The sequence below is a fragment of the Nicotiana tabacum genome, chromosome 21 (assembly GCF_000715075.1).
Source record: "Nicotiana tabacum cultivar K326 chromosome 21, ASM71507v2, whole genome shotgun sequence".
In the NCBI taxonomy this organism is placed as follows: Eukaryota; Viridiplantae; Streptophyta; class Magnoliopsida; order Solanales; family Solanaceae; genus Nicotiana; species Nicotiana tabacum.
In genome coordinates, this window is record NC_134100.1 from 67,833,343 (window position 1) to 67,861,148 (window position 27,806).

Genomic DNA, 27,806 nt, shown 5'->3' on the forward strand with positions numbered 1-27,806 from the left:
CTATGACCTGTTCCCATGCTATTTGTAACTCTATTGTGTGGTTTTCTTGACTTGTTCAATCCTGTGTTTTTCAGTATTAGTTAAGACTTTTAGAGTAAATCTCATAATCAACATTTTCGCCTATATGTGGCCAACTGGTACAAGGGAAGCTTGTCTGTCCTATTGGTTTTAAAATTGACATGTCTTCTGCTTACTATAAGTTCTGCTGGTATTGTAACTGATATTCATCATGTTCAAGTTTTCTTATCTTCTACTAAGTGATTGCTCGATCATGAATCTATTGTTTTATGTTGTTTTCACTAGGCCTTCATGTTAAAACTTTCATGTGAAGTCTATGCTCTACTTGTTCTTGTCTATGACTCTATTAGATTTTCATGTTTAAATCCTGTGTCTAAAGCTCTTTTAGGCTAATTCTGAATCAGTTTACTCTTGCTTTTGGAATAGTTCACTATCCTATGATGGTCAATCCTGTCACTTTAGCTTTGTTTATGAGAATACAAACATGAACCTGCCTTGTAAACTTGTCAGTATTTCATGTGATCTTGTCTATGTGCTTTGGTTAGAACTGTTGATTAGTTATAACTTTAGGAGTTAGGTATGAAAAGTTGTTTAATTAATTCCATGAGTGGTCTGTCACCTGTATGGTTAAGTTTGGCATCCATTTGGCTAAGTAAGTTATTCGTTAGACCTGGTGTGGGGCCATATGTGTTGTTGGACCTGGGCATTGGATTCAGAAAGATTCTTCTGTCCTTATGAGCCTGAGATTTGGGTCTGTTGGTTGGTGAGGCCGCTGAAGGCCCAGAAATTTACTGGGTTATTTTATAGCGGGCCTATACTTGTTACAGTCTGTATTTTATCATCTTTGAGTTTGTATTATTACATTTTGGTCTTGTAACTTGTATTAACGAATAATTGAGGTGTTAGTGAAATTGGGGAATGTGTGTGCTTTGTTCTTGCATAAAGGGTAGAGAACATGCCTATAGGGTCTACGTGCTTTATTTGTTATCTTGTTTAACTTGCTCTACTTCTGCACGCTAGTAGAATCATATCTCTAGGAATGGCACACACCTCACCTAATTTGTCTAATACTTGTACACTATCTCAAACATGCTATTAATCGACATACTTGTTATTCCTGTGCGTTTAGACAGCATGCCTGTACGACATATATTATATGTTTTGGCTAACCTTGATATCATGCCTATAGGACTTCAAATAATTAATTTATCAAATTGCTGCTATTACCTTTGGTGCACTGTCCATCTAGATATCATGACCATAGGACACTAATCTCTTAATCACTTGTTTCTATCATTTTATTACACTTCCACCTACATAGCATGCCTACAGGAATAAGTATGTTAACAACGAGTTCAAATACAAATTATTAGAAATCTTGCTTATAGAATACTGTTATTAGCCTAGAAAGCATGTCTATAGAATCAAACGGTGGAAATTCCCAGTTTTAATAACTTTCACTGCCCATTACGGAAACAACTTAGAAATCATGTCTATAGGACAATGTCACTCGCCTGAGATGCCTATCTATAAAATCAGTGCTAATAATCCTGAGTCTGCAAATAGTTTACCGCCTCATCTCCTAAGCCACTTAGAACAATAACGAAGCATATACGATACTGGAATTCAGAATCACCTATAAACCATGCCTATAGGACTCTAAGTCTCGATTTTGGAACTACGCACTGCCTAAACTGCCCGCGTGCATTTGTTGAGGAGGCTAACTTGGCCGTTAATTGTCTTTATGTAGAGTCCTATCTGTTTTGAATGTTGCGTAGTTTTATCATTTTGAGCAGCCTAGGTGAAGTCTAGAACCATCCAAATAATAGGTCCAATGCCTCCTGGACCGTAGGTACGGGATAGGTAGTGCGCGCATAGGATACGATTTAGAATTAAATTAGAGCGCCTTTAGGTAAAAACTTCAACATAGTAATTGGGTAGCAGGAGATGATAGTCTGTGCCCACTGAATAATATGGGAAACCCCTACCTTAAGGGAGTTGCAAAGTATTATTTATGTTGCACGGGGTGATCTTTTAGACTAAAAAACTTAGGACCCCCTCCCCCTTTTTCTTTATATACTTGCTATTTACACTTAGTCATTTAACATAGACCAATGTAGTTGCATCCTTGTGATCATTAAGATTTGTACCAATTCTCATGTGTTATAGTAAGACTCTTCGACTTCTAAATTTTCCTTTGTTTATTTGATCACCTAGCCTAATCATACAATCCACATAGTTTAAAATTCGGCCGGGACCTACAGTTGTGGACCTCGAAGAGTGCCTAACACCTTCTCTTTGAGGTAATTTGAGCCCTTACCCGATCTTTGGTAACACAGACTAGTCAAACAAAGTTATTTCCAAATAGGTGCCCTAACGCACCTTAAAAATCGTTAGGTGGCGACTCTTCTCTTTTAATACATTCATTTAAAAGAGTTGTCACATGTCGAAACCCTCTTTCGCGAGAAAACGGGGCACGATAATCTCCTCTCCAAATCACCTCTTGCCGAGTCTAGGGTTCTCAAATTAGAGAAACTGAGATGAAATCCCGACTTTCCAACCTTTTATTTAGTTGCATATGTCATAATTGCGACACTGGCTTCGCAATCTCGCAATTGCGAAGATATTCTTGCAATTGCGGCTACTGACAAGCCTTGGAGATGTCACAATTGCGACACAGACTTCGCAAATGTGAAGTCTGCTCTCCTCGGATATGCGAACTATTTATTGCAAATACGAACTAACCCACCTAAGCCTAATTTTTGCAAATGTGAACCGCAATTGCAATAACCGCAACACTAGTACACCAGCAACCTGTATTTGAGTCCAAACATTTACGGAACATGTCCAAAACTCACTCGAGCCCTCAGGGCTCCAAACCAAACATCCACACAAGTCTAGAAACATCATACGAACTTGCTCGTGTGATCAAAACACAAAAATAACATCTTGAACTATAAATCGAACATCAAAACGCATGAATTTTCAAAGAAAGGTTCAAGAACCTCTAAAATTGCAACCAAGCATCCGAATCCTATCAAATCAACTCCAAATGACACCAAATTTTGCAGAAAAGCTCCAAATAGCAACGGACCTATTTCAAGTCCCAAAACCAAATTCTAAACCTGATAGACAAAAGTCAACCAACGATATCTTCTAAACCTCAAATTGCCAACTTTCGGCAAAATAAGTCAAATCAACCTAGGGACCTCCGAATTTGACTCCGGACATACGCCCAAGTCCAAAATAACAATACAAACATATCAGATCCATCAAAACACCGTTCCGGGGTCATTTTCACATAAGTCAAACTTTGGTCAATATTTCAAACTTAGCCTTATAAGCCAAGAACCAAAGAGCCAAATCATCCCAAAACCTTCCTGGAATGAAACTAACCAACCCCTTAAGTCATAAAGCCACAACTATACATGTGTGAAGAATCAAAAGGATAAACGGGGATTAAATACATAAAATGACCGATCGGATCGTTACATTCTCCCCCGCTTGAAACAAATGTTCATCCTCAAACATGCATAGAGACATACCTGAAGTGACGAAAAGGTGAGGATAATAACTCTACATGTCATGCTCGGTCTCGCAGGTCACCTCTTCAACCGAATGACCCATCCATTTAACCTTCACTAAAGCAATGTTCTTTGATCTCAACTTCCGGACCTGTCTGTCTAAGATAGCCATCGGCTCCTCAAGATAAGTCAAATCCTTGTCCATTAGACTGAGTTGAAGTCTAATACATGGGATCGATCCCCATAATACTTCCAGAGCATGGAAACATGGAACACCGAGTGTACTGCCGATAAGCTGGGTGGTAATGCAAGCTTGTAGGCCACCTGACCAACTCTCTCAAGGATCTCAAAAGGATGAATATACCTAGGGCTCAACTTTCCCTTCTTGCTGAACCTCATCACACCCTTCATGGGTTAAACCTGCAGCAAAACCCTCTCTCCCACCATAAAGGCTACATCACGAGCCCTCTGATCCGTGTAACTCTTTTGTCTAGACTGTGCTGTATGAAGCCGATCCTAAATCAACTTGACTTTCTCTAAGACATCCTGAACCAAATCAGTGCCCAACAACCTAGCCTCTCCCGGCTCAAACCAACCAACTGGAGAATGACACTGCCTCCCATATGGATTCATCTAGATACTTGATTGGTTGTTGCTGTAATAGGAGAACTCTGCAAGCGGTAGGAACTGATCCCATGAACCCCTCAAATCCATAATACAAGCACATAGTATATCCTCCAAGATCTGAATGGGGAGCTTGGACTGCCCGTCCATCTGGGGGTAAAATATTGTACTCAACTCAACCCGTGTACCTAACTCACGCTGCACGACTCTCCAGAAATGCGATATAAACTGCGTGCCTCGATCGGAGATGATGGACACTAGCACACCATGAAGGTGAACAATCTCACAGATGTGGATCTAAGCCATCTACTCGGAAGATTATGTAGTCACCACTAGAATGAAAGACTATCCACAATGACCCATACTGCGTCAAATTTCTTCAAAGTCTGTAGGATTCCAATAACAGAGTCCATAGTGATACGCTTCCACTTCCACTTAGGAATCTCAAGTCTCTAAGGAAAACTACCCGGCCTTTGGTGCTCGTACTTTGCCTGCTGATAGTTCAAGCACCGAGCCACATACTCCACTATATCTTTCTTCATTCTTCTCCACCAATAGTGTTTCCTCAAGTTCTGATACATCTTAGCGGCACCTGGATGAATGGAATACCTCAAACTGTGGGCCTCCTTAAGGATCAACTCATGCAGCCCATCCATATTGGGCACACATATCTGGCCCTATATCGGTAACATTCCATCTTCTCCAATAGAAACCTTCTTGGTATAGCCGTGCTGCACTGTGTCTTTGAGAACAATCAAATGGGGGTCGTCATACTGACGCTATCTAATTCTCTCATGTAGAGAAGACCGAGAAACCATGCAAGCAAGGACCCGATTGGGCTCCGAAATATCCAGCCTGACAAACAGATTGGCCAAAGCTTGAACATCCATGGCTAGTAGCCTCTCTGCTGTCGGTAAGTATGTCAAACTACCCATACTCTTCGCCTTTCTACTCAAGTCATCAGCCACAACATTGGCCTTCCCGGAATGATACAGAATAGTGATATCATAGTCTATCAGCAACTCTAACCATCTATGCTGCCGCAAATTAAGGTCCTTCTGCTTGAACAGATACTGGAGACTCCGATGGTCGGTATAGACCTCACATGGAACATCGTACAGATAGTGCCTACAAATCTTCAATACATGAACAATAGCTGTCAATTTCAAGTCGCGAACCGTGTTATTCTTCTCATGAACCTTTAGTTGCCGAGATGCATAGGCAATCACCCTATTGTCTTGTATCAACACCGCACCTAGCCTAATACGAGACGTATCATAATACATAGTGTACAACCCCAAACTTGTAGGCAACACCAACACTGGGCTGTAGTCAATGCAATATTAAGATTTTGAAAGCTCGCCTCACACTTCTCAGACCATCTGAAAGGAGACCCTTCTGGGTCAATCTACTCTAAGGAGCACCTCTGAACTGCCTCAATCTTCTTCGGGTCTACCTTGATCCTCTCACTAGACACTACATGACCCAAAAATGCCACCGAATCAAGCCAGAATTCACACTTAGAGAATTTTGCATATAATGTCTTCTCCCTCAAGGTCTGGAGCACGACTCTCAAATGCTGCTCATGATCCTACCGGTTGCGAGAATATACCAAGATGTCATCAATAAACACGATGACAAATGAATCAATATATGGTTGGAATACACTGTTCATCAAATGCATAGATGTTGTTGGGCCGTTAGTCAGCCCAAATGACATCACGAGAAAATCGTAGTGACCATACCGAGTCCTAAAAGCAGTATTCGGGATATCTGAATCCCAGATCTTCAACTGATGATACCCTAACCTCAAATCAATCTTTGTGAACACCCTGGCACCCAGAAGCTGATCAAACAAGTCATCAATGCGCGGTAATGAGTACCTCTTCTTCACTATAACCTTGTTCAGCTACCTATAATCAATACACATCCGCATAGTACTATATTTTTTCTTAACAAACAGAATCAGAGCACCCCATGGTTAAACACTCAGTCAGATGAAACCCTCATCAAGCATTTCCTGAAGTTGTTCTTTCAACTCCTTCAACTCCACTTGTGCCATATAATATGGTGGAATAAAAATGGGTTGAGTGCCCAACACCAAGTCAATACCAAAATCAATATCTCTATCGGGAGGCATGCCCGGTAGGTTTTTTGGGATCACATATGGGAAATCTCTCACTATCGGAACTGATTCCACGGTAGGAGTATCAGCACTGACATCTCTCATAAAGGCTAGATATGCCTCACACCCCTTCTTAACCATCTGCTATGCCTTGAGGAAGGACACAACCCTGCTAGTTATATATTCCAATATACCCCTCCACTCCAACCACGGCAAACTTGGCATAGCCAGTGTCACAGTCTTGGCGTGATAAAACAAAATAACATGATAGGGCGACAACCAGTCCATGCCCAAGATCACATCAAAGTCTACCATATTGAGGAGCAATAGATCAACTCTAGTCTCATAACTACCAATAGTAAGTAAACATAATCGATAAACACGGTCTACAATAATAGAATCTCCCACAGGCATGGACATATATACAGGAGCACTCAAAGACTCATGAGATATATCCAAATATGGAGCAAAGTAAGATGACACATATGAATAAGTGTATCTCGGATCAAATAAGACTGATGCATCCCTATGAAAAACCGGAACCATATTTATGATGACCACGTCCGATGCAACCGCCTCCGTCCTACCAGGAAAAGCATAGAAACAAGCCTAGCCTCCCCCTCTAGGGAAACCTCTACCCGCCTGGCCTCCATCCCTAGTTGGTGGGGTAGGTGGAGCGGCAACTGGAGCAGCAACCATGGCCTATGAACCGTATGGATCCTACAGAATTAGTGGAGCCTATAGTCCTGAGTCTAGGGCAGTCCCTCATCATATGTTTGGTATCACTACATTCAAAATAAGCTCTCGGTAGACGTGGCTACTGAAATTGACTCTGTCCTAGTCGGCTAGACTGACCGCTGATGGCACCCTGTGCAGGAGGTGCATTGGACAGTGTCTGAGAAAAATGGGCAACTTGAGACCTCGGAGTAGCCGGAGCACCGCTAGAAGCTGGAAGTGCTGAATGAACTGCCTGAATCACATACCCCCTACCATAACGGGCTGTAAGTATAGCGTGGCCACCACTAAATCCTCCAGTACCTCGAGGCCTCTTGGCACCTTGTCCCCTCTCTCTCTCTCTCTCAGCCCGTATACCCTCTAGCCTCCAAGCGATCTCTATCACCTGCTGAAATAGAGTATCCGTCTCCAACTCTCGAGCCATACTGAACCTAAGACCAAAACTAAGCCCCTCGACGAATCTGCAGACTTGCTCTCTGACTGTAGAAACCAAGGCAGGTGCATGTCGGGACAATTCATTAAATTTGATAGCATACTCTGACACTGACATAGTCCCCTGGCGCAACTTCTCAAATGTTGTGCACCATGCATCCCAAAGGTTCTGAGGAACAAACTCTCTCAAGAACATCTCTGAAAATTGAGTCCAAGTGAGTGGGGCTGCATCAGCTGGCCTACCCTCCTTATAATCCTGCCACCACCGATACGCTACTTTTGACAACTGAAATGTTGTAATAGCAACTCTGCACACCTTCAGAATACCCATGGGGTGAATACGATGGCACTTCTCTAGAAAACCTTGCGCATCCTCGGAAGCTATGCCGCTGAAAGTAGGAGGAGCAAAGTTCTTGAACCTCTCAAGTCTCCTCTGCTCTTCCTCAGATGCCTCTGGCCTGACCTAAGGGTTAACAGGAATAACAGGTTGTACTAGCATGACACCTGGAACCTGATCCATGTGGACCCACTGCTTTGAAGTACATGCCACGGGACTTCGAGCTCCTCCCCCTAGCCTGAGATGTAGCTGGTGCAAGGGGAATCAACCCCGCCTGAGCTAGTGTTACATCCCGTAATTTCATATTAGAATTAGTCGTAGTAATCCATATGAACTAGAAGGGATTAAGACCATTCATGAGATTATAGAGGATTTGTGACTATGTTATTGTAAGACTCCATAAGTTTAACAACATTGATACCGTTAGATATTATGTTAATGTGGTCTTATTTTTAAGTGGAGTATTTTAGTAAAAGTTTTATAAGTATAATTTTGGATAGTTACCATTATTACTATTTTCGAATATGGTAAATTATACAGATAATATAAGAAAGTTTATGAGATTTTTTTTATTGTAAATATAGAAATTATTTTCTCACAAGAAAAGAAGGTTATCTTTCTACCATTTTAAGAATTAAGCGTACGAGAATTTTTACTCTTTATAAGAGACTAGGAAAATTATAAGTTGAGAAAATATATGTATTTTTACATTGGTATTTTAATGAAATAATAGTGTATGTATTTATTTTATATGGTATCGCATGACCATGATAGTAAAGTATATTATAGTAAGTTATATAAAGTATGTTAAAAGTAAGTAGTATTTTAAATAAGTTGAGATAATTCTTAATTATGTGGGTAATTGATTGATTATTGGTTAATGAGAGATTAATTATTTTATTAAGAAATTAGGGATTTATTAATTAAGATGTTGGTTAAATGTTGGGGATGGATAACCACCAACGTGGCAGCACCCCCCAATTCAATTTAATGACTCGTAAAGTTGTTGCATAGGTGTCACACTTAGAAGAAGAAATTCAAAGAAAATAGTGGGATGAAATATTGAATTTGGACTTTATACACAAATTTGTTCGTCAACTTTTTGGGAGCCCTTTTTTTGAACCGATTGAAGTAGTAGACAGTATATCAGTGGGAGCTTCTCTTTCTCATTAATGAGGTCCATAAGGACTTGTTGAAGAGCCGTTTCATTGAAAGGTTGGTACTTGAAGACAACGTTATGTGCAACTTTTCTTCTAAATTAAATATTTTTGCACCGACTCAATCCTCTGCCTTATTCATCATTGGAATTTTGAATCTGATTGATGAGAGGAATTCGGATGGAGCTCCATAACTCATTTGAAACTTCACAACATAATATAGCGTGAGTTTTTGTAAATTTTAAGGAGTACGATATAATCTTTCTCAAGAAAATCGGCTCAGGTATGTTAAAGCTAAGCCCTTTCTTCATTTTGGCATGATCTCGTAATTACACGAGTGTGATAACGAGGCATAAAGAAAAATTCATGTCCCGGAATTTACGTATATTTTTCTAGTCTTGTATGTTACAGTATTCTCCTTATCGAGACTTCATATCCAATTGAGTATTTCCTTTTTTTCCAGTCATGAGAGCAGAGAATCTATATATATAGTATTATAGTATTTTCATTACCATCGAGCTATAATAGATGGGCAGGCCCCTATTGGGCAACCTCTGATCAGATGGTAAGTTATATACCGAGCCTACTTTGGTCGAGCGCCTGTGAGCGAGCCCAGTTAGCCGAAATATAGAGCCTAGTATGGCCAAGCGCCTATGAGCGAGCCTACTACGGCAGAGCAGATATATACATATACCAAGCTTTATAAGGCCGAACAGCTATTTTACTTACTATATTAAGAGAGTTGAGTCAGTATCAGCAGGTGAGAATATCTTCAGATTATCTTTGACTCCCAGTTACTTTCAGTTATTATATTATCAGTTCAGTTTCAGCTTTCAGTATAGTGCCTTACATACTCGGTACATTATTTCGTACTGACGTCCCTTTTTCCTGGGGACGCTGTGTTTCATGTCCGCAGGTCTCGATAGACAGGTCGAGAGTCCTCCAAGTAGGCGATCAGCTTAGCAGAAGATATTGGTGCATTCTATTTGCTCCGGAGTTGCTTGTTTGGTCAATATGATTTAGATATGTATGGTTTGGTATGAAAGGGCTCTGTCCCGACCTTTATGACAATTATGTACTCTTAGAGGCTTGTAGACATATGTCATGTACGTGAAAGATTGTACGGTCTTATGGGACTATGTTTTGAGTTTATAAATGATCATGTTGGCCTATTAGGACCTTATGTCACGTGTATATGATGAAGTAATAAGAAAGATACATTACGTTAGTACTCGGTTGAGTAAGGTACGGGGTGCCCGTCGCGGCCCATTGGTTTGGGTCGTGACAAAAGTGGTATCAGAGCAGTTCTGTCCTAGGGAGTCTACAAGCCGTATCTAGGAGAGTATTGTTTATGGGTGTGTTGTGCACCACACTTATAAGCAGGAGGCTACAGGGCATTTAAGACTGTCACTCTTTCTTCTTACTCTAGATCGTATGGTAGAGCTCCATTGTAAGAACTCAATTTCTTAAACTCTATCTTATTCATAATACGACGATACCTACATTCAGAAAGATGGCTGGTAGAGATATAGCTGTGGAAGAGTTGAGTTAGAGAAACTCGAGTTTGCATCATTCCTATGATATATAAATGTGAGGTCTTCAGCAGAACATGCGTGTACCTTACGTGTAAGCTTCTTGATAAGGAGCCTTAAGGCAAGAATATCTATCCACCTTTATGGTAAAAGACAATGAGAGATTCAGAAGATAAATACAAGTTTCAAGAAGTAAAATAAGCAAGATGAAAAAGGGTACGAGGTATCCAGTTAATAAAGATTATCATTATTTACCATTCAGGACGAGAGATATAAGTATTTTGAGTTACCTTCAATAGTGACAGATGTATGTACAATCGGCCACACCGATCTTAGTTATGCCCTATGGGAGCTAACAGACATAGTTTAAGAGAAGGACGAGTTATCAGGATCTGGCTGAGGATAGAGTAACCCAAAATAGTGGATGGATTGGTAGAGTTAGTTGACGTTTCTGAAGGATAGAGCAAACGTGGTAATGGATCTTCTTGTGAGACACCTCGATGGTGCACCCTAAAATAGTACAGCTAGATATGAGTACTACAATGATAAGCACTGAAAGCCTGAAAGGGATAAATATTACCTTAGTGTGGCTCCCATCCCTGGTAGAAAGAGAATGTTAGGCAATTCGAGGAGCCAATGGATAGAGCAAGAGGGGATAAAAGCAAAAGAATGTTTTGTTCGAGTTTTTAGAATAAAGTGATAGACATAAATGTTAGCAGGGAAATAAGAAGAGAGTTAATGGAGCAGTATGAGTAAAATGTGGTACATGGATGACAACAGTAGATCAAAAAATGATAGTATTACAGAGTATATAGTCAAATGAAGGGAAAAACGAGATGTGACAGGCCTTGAGACAACAAAAGAGTATAGGCCATAAAGTCATATCCTCACTTCGAAAAATAAGTTCGTGACTCCAACGAAACTACCGGAAGGAAAAGTTAGACCCCAAAGTAACAGAAATCAGTATGGACTGGTGAATAAGATAAACTAAACATGAATTAGGGATTGGGTAATTTGATAATAGTCGGCATCATGGGAGATTCAGGGATTGCGTTCTGGCAATAATAGAATGGATGCCACAAGAATAACCCTTAAAGGTTATTCAGGAAGACGCTTCCCAAAAGCAAGTAATGTGAGCAAAGTTAAGCGTAAGGGACTGTGTGTGCCAGTTACACTAGGTGTCTCCCTCGTGAGTAAGGAATTGTTTCATCCTTGGTACAGAAGGATTACCGCAAGGCAAGTAAGGGTCATCTATGATATTAAAAGACACCAAAGATAAACAGGTAAAACATCTATGGGTAAATTGTCGTAGCGCTAAATATTAAGTACTCCCCTAAAGGGGGGAATATGGAGTTATGTGTCATTAGGTCAAAATTAAGTGGTTCTAGTAACTATGGAAATGGTAAATGAAGAATGTGATAAGAATTATAAAGGGATAAGATTGCACTTATTCAAATCCTACAGATACGCTATGATTCCAGAACATTATGCAAATACGACATCAAGGAGAGAAGGTAAGGGTTCCTGTCTGAGATGTTATTGATAGATAAGGAGCCAGTGCGGGACGTAAGTTAAGATAAAGGAAATGACCCATGAAAAATTATGCAGAATATTGATATGAGAATGAGCCAATTAGTAGTTAGTAGTTGATTTAGGAAGAGCCTAGTTATGGCTAGACAAGAGGATACAGACAAATCAATAGATCGTGCAAGATAAACGGAGTGAACCCCAATATGGGTAATTCAGTCTCGCAGTTATGACATCGTGACCTTGAAAAATATTCAGATAGGAGTTGGGGTAGTTAAAGATACCATATGATTGTTAAGGGAAGACAGTCAAAACTTCAGTTCTGGAGCAACCGTACAAGCATATAAGTATGGAGGTAAGTAACTAAGGACTTTTATATGTGAGTACGAACATCAAAATTTCCGTCGAGTATACGATGTAATAAGCTCGCAGCCTTGCAAGAATCAGAGGGTTCTCCCTAAGTACTACAATTAAAGACTAGCGGAGGGAATAAGGAAGAAGGTTTTAACCAAGCACAGTCACCTAAAGAGGAAATGGTCATGTAACAATAGTCTCACAACAACATTGTATGCACTCCATCAGCAGGTGGCACCTATCGTGGCTAATGAATGGGAAGAAGAAAAAAAATATATATCAAAATCAAAAGGTGATATTCAAGATCATATGGGTTGTATGGAATTCCAATTGCTTGCATTTAAAGAAAGTTGAGAAGGAATGAAAGGAATTATTCGATCAATGATCCAGAGATAATTACATAATGAATGTACCTAAGATTTTGGAGTATTATTGATGCGGCATATATATTGACAATCATACACCCGTAGAAGATTCCGGTATAGGTTAAAAGAAAGAATTAAGCCCAGGTCATAGACAAAAGATTGAATTGTTATAAGATTGTATCATGGATATTCCATAGCGTCCATGAAGGGCTAAAGTAATAACTACTGCCATGAGCCGTAGATCGGAAGATAGCTTAAGCCTACATAAAGGTTGGTCAGAAGGAGGAGGAAACTAAAGAGTTACAACAACGAAGTAAATTAGGAGTCTAACTATTGGACCTAGAAAATTATAGAAATTGCGCTTGAGAACGTGGCAGAATCACTCTTAATATCAGAGGTACAAGAGAGATAATGCAACAAGCATATTCTATAATGGCTCTATAAGGAAGCCAGTTAAAAGTAGTACCAACCTTATAAGAAATCGGTATGAAGCTCTTACCGGATTGTGTATGCACCAGAGGTGCAAGTATTATAATAGAGCTTCAAGTTATGGACGTGAATTATACCTATGTGGAAGGGAGGTCATGAAAGAGACAGAAGATACGATGCAAGATTGACTGGTAAGTAAGGTAAATGTGAAGAAGCAAGATACTCAAGTACAAAAGGTTGTGAATAGTCCAAAGCTCAGACAGAGGTTGGGTTTTAGTTTAGTATACAGAGAAGACCCTAGCAAAAACTTTGAAAATCTCAAAGAGTTAACATTCATATTAGAAAGGGGGGAAACATCCCATCCATATTAGAAAGGGACGAATGTTTCTAAAGGGGGGAAGAATGTTACATCCCATAATTTCATATTAGAATTAGTCGTAGTAATCCATATGAACTAGAAGGGATTAAGACTATTCATGAGATTATAGAGGATTTGTGACTATGTTATTGTAAGACTCCATAAGTTTAACAACATTGATACCGTTAGATATTATGTTAATGTGGTCTTTTATTTAAGTGGAGTATTTTAGTAAAAGTTTTATAAGTATAATTTTGGATAGTTACCATTATTACTATTTTCGAATATGGTAAATTATGCACATAATATAAGAAAGTTTATGAGATTTTCTTTATTGTAAATATAGAAATTATTTTATCACAAGAAGGTTATCTTTCTATCATTTTAAGAATTAAGCGTACGAGAATGTTTACTCTTTATAAGAGACTATGAAAATTATAAGTTGAGAAAATATATATATTTTTACATGGATGTTTTAATGAAACAATAGTGTATGTATTTATTTTATATGGTATCACATGACCATGATAGAAAAGTATATTATAGTAAGTTATATAAAGTATGTTAAAAGTAAGTAGTATTTTAAGTAAGTTGAGATAATTCTTAATTATGTGGGTAATTGGTTGATTATTGATAAATGAAAGATTAATTATTTTATTAAGGAAGTTGGGATTTATTAATTAAGATGTTGGTTAAATGTTGGGGATGCATAACCAACAACCTGGAAGCACCCCCAATTCAATTTAATGACTCTTAAAGTTGTTGCATAGGTGTCACACTTAGAAGAAGAAATTCGAAGAAAATAGTGGGATGAAATATTGAATTTGGACTTTATACACAAATTTGTTCGTCAACTTTCTGGGAGCCCTTTTTTTGAACAGATTGAAGTAGTAGACAGTATATCAATGGGAGCTTCTCTTTCTCATTAATGAGGTCCATAAGGACTTGTTGAAGAGCCATTTCATTGAATGGTTGGTACTTGAAGACAACGTTATGTGCAACTTTTCTTCTAAATTAAACACTTTTGCACCGACTCAATCTGCTGCCTTATTCATCATTGGAATTTTGAATCTGGTTGATAAGAGGAATTCGGATGGAGCTCCATAACTTATTTAAAACTTCACAACATAATATAACATGAGTTTTTGTAAATTTTAAGGAGTACGATGTAATCTTTCTCAAGAAAATCGGCTCAGGTATGTTAAAGCTAAGCTCTTTCTTAATTTTGGCATGATCTCGTAATTACACGAGTGTGATAACGAGGCATAAAGAAAAATTCATGTCCCGGAATTTACGTATATTTTCCTAGTCTTGTAAGTTACAGTATTCTCCTTATCGGGACTTCATATCCAATTGAGTATTTCCTTTTTTCCAGTCATGAGAGCAGAGAATCTATATATACTGTATTTTCATTACCATCGAGCTATAATCGATGGGCAGGCCCCTATTGGGCAACCTCTGATCAGATGGTAAGTTATATACCGAGCCTACTGTGGCCGAGCGCCTATGAGAGAGCCCAGTTGGCCGAAATACAGAGCCTAGTATGGTCGAGCACCTATGAGCGAGCCTACTACAACAGAGAAAATATATACATATACCGAGCCTTATAAGGCCGAACAACTATTTTACTTACTATATTGAGAGAGTTGAGTCAGTATCAGCAAGTGAGCATATCTTCAGATTATCTTTGACTCCCAGTTACTTTCAGATATTATATTATCAGTTCAGTTTCATCTTTCAGTATAGTGCCTTACACACTCGGTACATTATTTCGTACTGACGTCCCTTTTGCCTGGGGACGCTGTGTTTCATGCCCGTTGATCTCGATAGACAGGTCGAGAGTCCTCTAAGTAGGCGATCAGCTCAGCATAAGATATTGGTGCACTCCATTTGCTACAGAGTTGCTTGTTTGGTTAGTATTATTTAGATGTATATGGTTTGGTATGGCGGGGCTGTGTCCCGACCTTTATAACAATTATGTCTCTTAGAGGCTTGTAGACATATGTCGTGTACGTGAAAGATTGTACGGCCTTGTCGGCCTATATTTTGAGTTTATAAATGATCATGTTGGCCTATTAGGCCCGTATGTCACGTGTATATGATGAAGTAATAAGAAAGATACGTTACGTTAGTACTCAGTTGAGTAAGGTACCGGGTGCCCGTCGCGGCCCATCGGTTTGGGTCGTGACAGCTAGAGAGCCGAACATGCTCAAAAACTGTGCTAGGGTCTCCTGAAATCCAGGGGCAACAACAGGCTTCTCAGGTGGCTTCCCCCTAATCGAAGCTACATGTGGCTCTTTTATCGCAGCTCGGGCAGGTGCTCTAGCAGCAACACATGCCCCTTCTCAGACTCTGCCCCAGACCTGGCCTCGCACGTCTTTAGCGGGGGTTGCAAGTGTCTGATCATCGAATCCAGCAGTGCATGTCCTTACCATCTGTGAGAGAATAGAAAGACAAAGATTCAAATTTCGAAGTCAACAAATTCACACGATAAGGAATCAAGGAAATGGAATTTTCTAACAATTCAGTAGCCTCTCGAAGATAAGTAAAGACGTCTCTGTACCGATCTACAAGACTCTACTAAACTTGCTTGTGATTCGTGACACCTATGAACCTCGAGCTCTGATACCAACTTGTCATGACCCGAATTTCTCACCTTAGGATGTCGTGATGGCACCTAGTCTCTAAGACTAGGTAAGCCTAACATTCATTAATAGCTTAACAGAAATAACAAACTAAGAAAATAAGATAAATCGATAAAACTCATTATAACTCCAAAATAGAACATTAGTAAAAAAATCTCCAAAACTGATGCAACTGAGTCATAAGCTCTACAGAAATATATTAAGAATCTATAACACAACATTGTCTGAATAGAGGGTAAACATTAGTAAGAGTAAGGACATAAGGTGACTCCGAGGCCTGCAAGCGCCAAGCAGGTATACCTTGAAGTCTCTGAAATATCTGGTCAAATCATTGGTGGTTAGCCCTAGCTGAAGTACTCCGATCTACATAAAAATGTGCAGAACATAGTATGGGTACACAACAATGGTACCCAGTAAGTATCAAGCCTAACCTCGATAGAGTAGTGATGAGGCCAGGTCAAGACACCTGCTAGGACAAGATAAACTGAACAAAGCATAGTATAGACTCATAACGGAAAATGAGGAAATGAATGATAACAAAGCAGTACAATAATGTAGACTAATAACATAATTTAAGGCAAGAGAGGCAACAAGAAGTGAACACATGATGAGAACAACAAGTAATCAAACACGGACAAATACAATAAGACAATGAAGAAAACAACAAGAACTGTTCAACCAACAAGCTTTATTAACATGGAATGCACAACAAGAATCACAACTGAGGTACCACGCCTCATATTCACAATTCACAATCTCAATCAAAATCTTTTCTTATATCGCCGCGTGAGCCTTTGTAACGACCCAAAATTATGCCCCGTCCAGTGATTTATGGTCTCGAGGAGCTTCAAAAGATATATTATGACCCGCGTGTGAGGTTTAGTTTGGTTTTCTGAAGATTCGGAATTTAATTTAAAGAAAACTTTTTATTTTGAAGCTTAAATGGAAAGAATTGACCGGGGAGTTGACTTTTGAGCACACGACCCTGGAATGGAATTTTATGACGGCAATAGCTTCGTATGATAATTTTGGACTTAGGCGTATGTTCGGATTTGGATTTGGAAATCCGTAGAACAATTCGGCATATTTTGGCGAAAGTTGGAAAATATAAGATTTTGGAAAAGACTGACCGAAGGGTGAATTTGTGATAACGAGGACGGATTTCAATTCCGGAAATGGGAATAGCTCCCTTACATCAATTATGAATTGTGTGCAAAATTTGAAGTCATTATGGATTGATTTGATACGTTTCGGCGCAAAATATAGAAGTTGAAAGATTTGAAAACTTATAATTCGATTCGATGCACGATAAGTAATTCCGTCATTGTTTGATGTGGTTTGAAGCCTCGACTAAGTTCATATTGTATTTTGGGACATGTTGGTATAATTGGTTGAGGTGCCGGGGGCCTCAGGTGGATTTCGGAAGGTTAACGGAGCAATTCGGACTTGGAAGAAGATGCTGGAAAATGGCAGCAGCTGTTGGATTCGCACCTGCGGAATTTTGGGGGCAGGTGCGACATCGCCGAAGCAAGGATTTCATCGCAGAAGCGAAGATGGAAGGGTATGGTAGTGGTCGCAGGTGAGAAAAAAATCCCGCACCTGCGGAAGCGCGGAAGGGGGAAGAGAAGGTGCAGAAGCGGAGGGGTAGAGAAAAACCGATTCCCCCAAAAGCGGATAAGCTTCCGCAAATGCGTTGGTCGATTGGGCAGTGGCCTTCGCAGAAGCGAGATTTCGCTCGCAAAAGCGAGCACGCAGGTGCGAAAATTAGTCCGCAGGTGCGAAACTGGGCAGAAAAATAAGGATTGAACTTGGTCATTTTTGGCATTTCATTTTGGAATTTTTGGAGCTCGGATTTGGGCGATTCTGGAGGGATTCTTCATAATCTTGGTTGGGGTAAGTGTTCTATATCCTAAAGTGATTATATTTCATGAATCTATGATTATATTCATCGTTTAATTCGGACTTAAATGGATGAAATCAAGATTTTTACAAAATCTTCCAAATACGAAAATTTAAGATTTGGAGGTCGAGTTGTTATTGGAATTCGATAAAATTGGTATGGTTGAACTCGTATCGGAATGGGTGTTCAGATTTCATAAAAATTATGTCGGGTTCTTAGGGGCGGGTCCCGCGTTGACTTTAGTTGACTTTTTGGAATAAAATTTTAGGTCGACATATTATTATCCGGAATTATTTTTGATGAATTTTAATGAAGTTATACAATAAATTTGGATAGATTTGAGCTGTCCGGAGGCCAATTCAAGAAAGAAGGCTATTTTGGAATATCGGCCTAACTTCAAAAAGGTAAGTGTCTTGCTTAACCTCGAGTGGGGGAATTACCCCTTAGGCATTGAGTCTTATGTGCCATTTGTGAAATGTAAAAAGCCGTGTACGCGAGGTGACGAGTATGTACTCGGGCTTATATGTGCAAAATTCATTGAAATAAAGTCTTAGGCATTATTGCGTAGTAAATCTGGAAATTGTGGAAAATTATTAAATCATCTGTTTGCCATGCCTAAATCCTTATTGTTGAATTTATTTTTATGTGATAATTTGATGTGATTGTTACTTGAAATATTTATGAAATTTCGTGAGTATTGTTGGTTTAATATTTCTTGGAAATTAATTCCATTATGAATCTTCTTATGCAAATAATTAATTTAAGTGAGATTAAGAATAAGTGTTAATATAATTATCTAAATTTGCATTAATGAAGGTTTTGCTTTATGCTAAGTAATTTCTATCTCAATTGATTCTTTTTGGGTGTTATATACATTGTGTGGAGCCTTGGGCTATTTGTTGTGAAATTAATTAATTTTGTTATATCTTTGGAATTTTGTAGTGGCCATTGGGAAAATTGTGATATGAATTGATTTTATTATATTGTCGTGTTAATTTCCCGTGTAAATTGTTGTGTTTTGTGAGTTACTATTTTGGAGAGATAAGGGTGGCATTTCACCGTTGATATTATGTGGGTATAAGGGTGGTATTTCACTGTTGTTGTGTTCGATAATGGTGGCTATAGGAGCGATAAGGGTGGCAATAGGAGCGATAAGGGTGGCTATTGATATTGTCTGGGCGGAGCGATAAGGGTGGCTATAGGAGTGATAAGGGTGGCAATAGGAGCGATAAGGGTGGCTATTGTCAGGGACGATATGTGATGATGTGGGGTTGTGGTGTTGATAATTTTCATGTGATGTTGTGATTTTCTTGTCTTTATTTTTATACCTAATCTGATTTTTGTTGAAATTGAGAGCTTGTGGGCCCGAGGAGCCGTGAGTAAATAATGAGGATATTTGGCACGCGAATTGTCCGTGCAATTGAGATCTGAAATGTGGGCACGAGGTGCTGTGATGAAATGATAATGATATTTGGCATGTGAGTTGTCCGTGCAGTTGTGATATGAAATGAGGGCACGAAATGTCCGGAAAATATGATGATTTAATTATGGGTACGAGGTGTCGTGAAAACATGAAAAATAGGCTGAGACTCGTGTTTATGAAAAGTATGAAAATGGGCTGAGACCCATATTTTAATGATTTTGAAATGAGGTGTCACATGATGACTTTTTAATTGAAAGAATTATATTTAAAATATTTATTTGGAAGGATTTTTACTTAGAAAGTATTATATGAAAGAATTGTATTTGAAAGATATTTATTTGAGGAATTTATATTTGAAAAGAATTATTGAAAGAATTATATTTGAAAAATAATTATTTGAGAACATTTTATTTGAAAGAGAGTTATCTAGAAGAATTATATATGAAAGACATTTATTTGAAAGACTTGATTTAATTGGGTGTACTTGTGTTTATTAATTGTTGAGTGATATTAATGGTATTCTTGTTGTCTACTATGCATATCACTGGTTGTTCCATGTTGTCCTATTGTTATTTATTTCCTATTATTTTGTATATTGTATTGCACAGGTTATTAGACTAGTGAGTATCTTGACTGTACCTCGTCTCTACTCCATTGAGGTTAGTCTTGATACTTACTAGGTACCGACCATGGCTTACTCATACTACACTTCTGCATATTTTTGTGCAGAGCCAGGTATTGAAGATATCGGACTTATGCAGAGTTAAAGCGTGATCATAAGGATTTAAGGTAGAGCTGCTTGGCCGTCGCAACCCCTTGGAGTCTTTTTATTTCATTGTACTGTTAATTTGTAATCAAACAGTATCGTATATTCGGTCCTCGTGATCATTCCATGTATTCAGTTAGAGTTTGTGACTCAGTACTACCAGTCTTGGGAGGTTGTGTATTGTAATTATTTTCGCTGTTAGATTTTAATTCAAAAAACAAAATGGCTTCAAGCTTACCTAGTCTTAGAGACAAGGTGCCATCACGACGCCCGTGGTGGGATTTTGGGTCGTGACAAGTTGGTATCAGAGCTCTAGGTTCATAGGTTCTACGAGTCACGAACGGGTCTAGTAGAGTCTTGCGGATTGGTACGGAGACGTCTGTACTTATCTTTGAGAGGCTATAAAACTGCTAGAAAATTGCCATTTCTTTCATTCCTGTCGTGCGGAATTTGTTGAATTTGGAATTTGAACCTTTGTATCTCCATTCTCTCACAGATGGTGAGGACACGTACTACTGGGTTAGCTGAGCAGGCATCCACACATACTGCTAGGGCTGCCAGAGGCCGGGGCCGAGGTAGAGGCCGAGGAAGGGCACGTGCTATGACTAGAGCACCTGTCAGAACAACCGTTGAGGAGCCACCAGTAGCTCCAGTTAGGGTACAGGTACCAGAAGCACTTGTTGTTACCCCCGAAATTCAGGAGACTTTAGCACAGTTCCTAAGTATGTTTGGTACATTAACTCAGGCGGGATTGATCTCTGTTGCACCAAATATTCCGCAGATTAGGGGAGTAGCTTAGACTCCTACCACAACTCCAGAGCAATAGGTTCACGTTGGTAAGGTTCCAGTTGTAGTACCGGTACAACCTGTTATTCCAGTTCAACCTGAGGTCAGGCTAGAGGCATCAGAAGAAGAACAAAATAGACTAGAAAGGTTTAAGAAATATGATCTACCAACTTTCAGTGGTACAACCATAGAGGATGCCCAAGAATTTCTGGAAAATTATCATCGTATTCTCCGCACCATGGGTATTGTGGATGAACACCACCAACTTGGACTCAATTTTCGAAAATGTTCTTGAAAGAGTTTGTTCCCCAGATTCTCCGAGATGCGTAACGTACGAAGTTTGAATGGTTGCGTCAGGGCACTATGACAGTGTCAGAATATGCTATCAGGTTCAGTGAGTTAGCCCTTCATGCACCTATCTTAGTTCCTACAATCAGAGAACGTGTACGTAGATTCATTGATGGGCTCGATTATGATATTAAAATATGTATGGTTCGAGAGTTGCAAACGGATGCTCCATTTCAACAAGTAGTGGGGATTGCAAGGAAGATTGATGGTGTTTTAGGCGAGAAAAGGGAGTCTAAGGAGGCCAAAAGGTCTCGAAGATCTTGAGGGTTCAATGGGTTTTACTCTTCAGCTAGAATCCATTATAGCGGAGTCTCGAGCAGTCGGTCAGCTCAGTCCGCACATCAGATTACTCGGAGTGATCCAGTTTATAGTGCACAATCGGTACGAGATTCTTACAGTGGTTATTGCAGTTATCCGGCATAGACTTAGTACGAGCAGCCGCGACCTTAGAGGGGTTGTTATGAGTGTGGTTATACTAGGCATATTATGAGAGATTGTCCCAGACTTGAGAGGGGTGGATTTCATCTAAACACTCCAGCCACAAGCTTTATTCCAGTTGATACTCCACGTGCACAGTCAGCTAGAAGTGGAAGGTAGGCGGGTAGTGGGCACCTAAGAGGTGGAGGCCCGACCCGTTGATATAATCCCTATGATTTGACTGGGGCCAATACACCAGATGGTGTCGTTACAGGTACGATCTTGATTTTTTTTTATAAAAGGATATTTTCCTTAATTTGTTTCGGTTCTGAATATTGAGGTGAATCCTCCTATTATGCTCCACTCATGGGTGAGCTTCATAAATTTGTGACCCACTTATATGTTTATCCCTGTTGGGAGATTTAAAGATGTGAGCCCGTGTCTGTTATTTTATTTCTGTACACCATTGAGGGCTATAAGTCCAAAAGTAATTTTTATTATTCATTACAGTGGGTTTAATGTGTGTCAGAATAATTGATTCCAATTTTTATGAATTATATTCCTTACTAGTATGAGGGTTTGTTATGTGTTATGAAAAATGTGTATGAAATTTATTGAAAAGAAGAAAGAAAGGAAATTGAAAATTTCAGTTGGCACAATGTGCGAAATACTTGTGATTCGGAGTTGAGGACGAGATCCTCGCATTTTATACATGATGTGAAATATTTAAATCGGGCTGCAAGCCGCGATGAAAGTTATATAAGGACGAGGTCCTTGTGGTGAAATGTTTATGAGTTTAAAATTATCCCTTGTGAAATTTAATTTGTGCAATAATATTAATAGGGAGTCATGCCTGTTAGGCTTATTTGATAATTCTTGTATATTTTCTGTGCATATTCAGCCATTTTTGTGCTGTAAACATTGAGTTTTAACCTATGAGATGAATGCCTAGGTGGCGTTAAATGTGACTCATAAATATGAGTAAGTAATCACGATGTTTTCATGCCTCGCGTTCTGTTGTCAGTATTGTGAACATTCGAAACGAGGTGATGGTTAATATGAGATTAATTGATGATGCTGGAATTAACTATGCACAGCTTTTAAGACACGAGATGTGGTGATGAGCATACATATGATGTGTTTCATGTCCTGATATCATTATGATAAGGCAATGCTGAGATTAATGTTATTGATATATACCCTGTGGTATTTTGTTGGGTTGTGGATATGTTGTTAGGAGTTGTTTGGGTGTTACTCTGGCATGTGGATTGGCTCAATTACAGGGGACACTCTGCCGAAATATCTGAAAAATTTAGGAGTTAGTAAAATTTAGGGGATTGAGATTTGCAAAGGAAGAGATAAATTATGTTATGTGATTGAGGGCGAATGATCCTAAGCGGGGAATAATGTAGCACCCCAGAGAAAGTTTTGAATTACTTTTTGAATTACTTCAACACTATCGAGAAAATTGATGTGTGCATAGGCACGAGTTGCTATAGCCAGTTGAGACTAATACTGTGCGTTGTTGTGAGAAATCAGGCCTTTTGAAAATATTGGAGCGTAAGAGAATGGCCTTAAAGTTTTCAAGTATGGATAAAAGAAATAATCTCAGTAAAATCGAGGGAATTGAGGGTAAGAGAATGTCGGACTCGTGTTAAAATTGAGGGAATGTAAAATCACTCACAAGTATGTGTGCAAGAATATACTCAGTAATTTAAAGTCCTCAGAAAGATTCTTAGCACGTTCGAGGATGAACGTTTGTTTAAGAGGTGGAGAATGTAACGAGGGAATTGAGCGTAAGAGAATGTCGGACCCGTGTTAAAATTGAGGGAATGTAAAATCACTCACAAGTATGTGTGCAAGAATATACTCAGTAATTTAAAGTCCTCAGAAAGATTCTTAGCACGTTCGAGGACGAACGTTTGTTTAAGAGGTGGAGAATGTAACGACCCGACTTGTCGTTTTAAGAAATTACGCCCCGTACAGTGACTTATGGTCTCGAAGAGCTTCACAATATGTATTATGACCCGCGTGTGTGGTTGAGTTTGGTTTTCGGAAGATTCGTAATTTAATTTAAAGAAAAATTCTCATTTTGAAGCTTAAATGGAAAGAGTTGACCGGGGAGTTGACTTTTGAGGAAACGACCCCGGAATGGAATTTCGATGATGGAAATAGCTTCGTATGATGATTTCGTACTTAAGCGTATGTTCGGATTTGGATTTGGAAGTTCGTAGAACAATTCGGCACATTTTGGGCGAAAGTTGGAAAATATAAGATTTTGAAAAAGTCCGACCGAAGGGTGAATTTGTGATAACGAGGACAGATTTCGATTCCAGAAATGGGAATAGATCCCTTACATCAATTTTGACTTGTGTGCAAAATTTGAAGTCATTCCGGATTGATTTGATACGTTTCGGCGCAAAATATAGAAGTTGAAAGATTTGAAAACTTATAATTCGATTCGATGCGCTATACGTAATTCCGGCATTGTTTGATGTGATTTGAAGCCTCGACTAAGTTTGTATTGTATTTTGTGACATGTTGGTATAATTGTTTGAGGTCCCGGGGGCCTCGGGAGGATTTCGGAAGGTTAATGGAGCAATTCGGACTTGGAAGAAGTTGCTGGAAAATGGCAGCAGCTGTTGGATTCGCACCTGCGGAATTTAGGGCGCAGGTGCGACCTCGTAGAAGCGAGGATTTCGTCGCAGAAGTGAAGATGGAAGGGTATGGCAGTGGTCTCAGGTGCGAAGAAAATCCCGCACCTGCGGAAGCGCAGAAGCGGGCAGAGAAGGCGCAGAAGCGGAGGGGCATCGCAGGTGCGCGTGAGGCATCACAGAAGGGATTCCCGCAGAAGTGGCAAAGCTTCTGCAAATGCGATGGTTGACTGGGCAGTGGCCTTTGCAGAAGCGAGATTTCGCTCGCAAAAGCGTGCACGCACGTGCGAAAATTAGTCTGCAAGTGCGAAACTGGGTAGAAACATAAGGATTGAACGTGGTCATTTTTGGCATTTCGTTTTGGAATTTTGGAGCTCGGATTTGGGCAATTCTGGAGGGATTCTTCACAAGTTTGGTTGGGGTAAGTGTTCCATATCCTAAAGTGATTATATTTCATGAATCTATGATTATATTCATCTTTTAATTCGGATTTAAATGGAAGAAATCAAGTTTTTTTTACAAAATCTTCCAAAAATGAAAATTTAGGATTTGGAGGTCGAGTTGTTATTGGAATTCGATAAAATTGGTATGGTTGACTCATATCGGAATGGGTGTTCGGATTTCATGAAAATTATGTCGGGTTCCGGGGGGCGGGCCCCGCGTTGACTTTTGTTGACTTTTTGGAATAAAATTTTAAGTCGACGTATTATTATCCAGAAATATTTTCGATGAATTTTAATGAAGTTATACAATTAATTTGGATAGATTTGAGCTGTCCGAAGGCCAATTCAAGCAAGAAGGCTATTTTGGAATATCGGCCTAACTTCAGAAAAGTAAGTGTCTTGCTTAACCTCGAGTGGGGAAATTACCCCTTAGGCATTGAGTCTTATGTGCCATTTGTGAAATGTGAAAAGTCGTGTACGCGAGGTGACGAGTACGTACTCGGGATTATACGTGCAAAATTCATTGAAATAAAGTCTTAGGCATTATTGCGTAGTAAATTGAGAAATTGTGAAAAATTATTAAATCATCTGTTTGCCATGCCTAATTCCTTATTGTTGAATTTGTTTTTATGTGATAATTTGATATGAATGTTACTTGAAATATTTATGAATTCGTGAGTATTATTGGTTTAATATTTCTTGGAAATTAATTCCAATATGAATCTTCTTATGCAAATAATTAATTTAAGCGAGCTTAAGAATAAGTGTTAATATAATTATCTAAATTTGCATTAATGAAGGTTTTGCTTTATGATGAGTAATTTCTATCTCAATTGATTCTTTTTGGTTGTTATATACATTGTGTGGAGCCTTGGGCTATTTGTTGGGAAATTAATTGATTTTGTTATATCTTTGGAATTTGGTTGTGGCCATTGGGAAAATTGTGATATGAATTGATTTTATTATATTGTCGTGTTAATTTCCCGTGTAAATTTTTGTGTTGTGTGAGTTACTATTTTGGGGAGATGAGGGTGGCATTTCACCGTTGATATTATGTGGGCATAAGGGTGGCATTTCACTGTTGTTGTGTTTGTTGGAATATTGTCTGGGCAGAGCGATAAGGGTGGAAATAGGAGCGATACGGGTGGCTATTGATATTGTCTGGGCGGAGCGATAAGGGTGGCTATAGGAGTGATAAGGGTGGCAATAGGAGCGATAAGGGTGACTATTGTCAGGGACGATATGTGATGATGTGGGATTGATAATTTTCATGTGATGTTGTGATTTTCTTGTGTTTAATTTTATACCTTGTGCAATTTGTCTTGTTGTTGGTAAATTGATAATAATCTGATTTTTGTTGAAATTGAGAGACTGTGGGCCCTAGGTGCCGTGAGTAAATAATGAGGATATTTGGCACGTGAATTGTCCGTGCAGTTAAGATATGAAATGTGGGCACGAGGTGCTGTGATAAAATGATAATAATATTTGGCACGTGAGTTGTCCGTGCAGTTGTGATATGAAATGAGGGTACGAGGTGCCGGGGAAATATGATGATTTAATTATGGGCACGAGGTGTCGTGAAAACATGAAAAATGGACTGAGACCTGTATTTTTATGATTTTGAAATGAGGTGTCACATGGTGACTTTTTAATTGAAAGAATTATATTCAAAATATTTATTTGGAAGGATTTTTACTTAGAAAGTATTATATGAAAGAATTGTATTTGAGGAATTTATATTTGAAAAGAATTATTGAAAGAATTATATTTGAAAAATAATTAATTGAGAAAATTTTATTTGAAAGAAAGTTATCTGGAAGAATTATATGTGAAAGACATTTATTTGAAGGACTTGATTTAATTGGGTGTACTTGTGTCACGACCGAAAATCCAACTAGTCGTGATGGCACCTAACCCAACCCGATAGGTAAGCCAACTTTTAATTATCCAATTCCAATAATAATTATTAAAGTAATTTAAGTGAATAAACATCTTAATCTTATACATCCCCCAAGAACTAGTAGTACAAATCATGAGCTTCTAAGAATAGAATATACAAAGCGAAAATGAAATAAATACATAGTCTGTTTGAATAATACATAAACAGAGCTTTTATAAATCTAAGGATACCCTGAACAAAAGGCAGCTACAACAGGAAAGCAGGTACATCTTCAAGTCCCGCAACCATCGAGAACAACAACAACAACAACCAACATCTGCACGCAATGTGCAGAAGTGTAATATCAGTACAACCGACCCCCATGTACTGAGTAAGTAACAAACCTAGCCGTAAGTTGAAAGTAGTGACGAGCTTCCACCAAGGTCGGGTCCAAAACCAATAGTTCACAACAGTCCATAACAACAATAAGAAAATAATACCAGAAGTAACAAATAGATAAAATGCTCAGCCAAATCATTATTTCAAAATAATAGTTCTTCCTTTCAAATCCATCAGTGAAAACTCAAATCTTTTGCCAGAGTTGCCAAAAATATGAATAGTTTGAAGACAATAAATTTCTCCCAAAATCTTGTCAATAATAAATAAGATGTTTCATTTTCCTTCCGGATAACCCATGTAAAAACAAATGCATCACTATGACCATCTGTCAAAGAATGTGTGATAAATCATGAATGATGTGATGCAGTACAGCACGAGGAAATACATCTCTATGCATGTATGTCATGTGTGCATGCCAATGCGATGCAACTCAGTGATAAAATCATAAATATCCCCTCGAGCAAAAATGATGAAATTATAAACAGCCCCTCGGGAAAAACATCACTCATATACAACCCCTCGGGCAAACCTCACAGTCACTCGTGCCACTCAGGCATACCTCACAATCACTCTTGCCACTCGGGCATACCTCACAATCACTCATGCCTCCCAGTCACTCAGCACTCGGC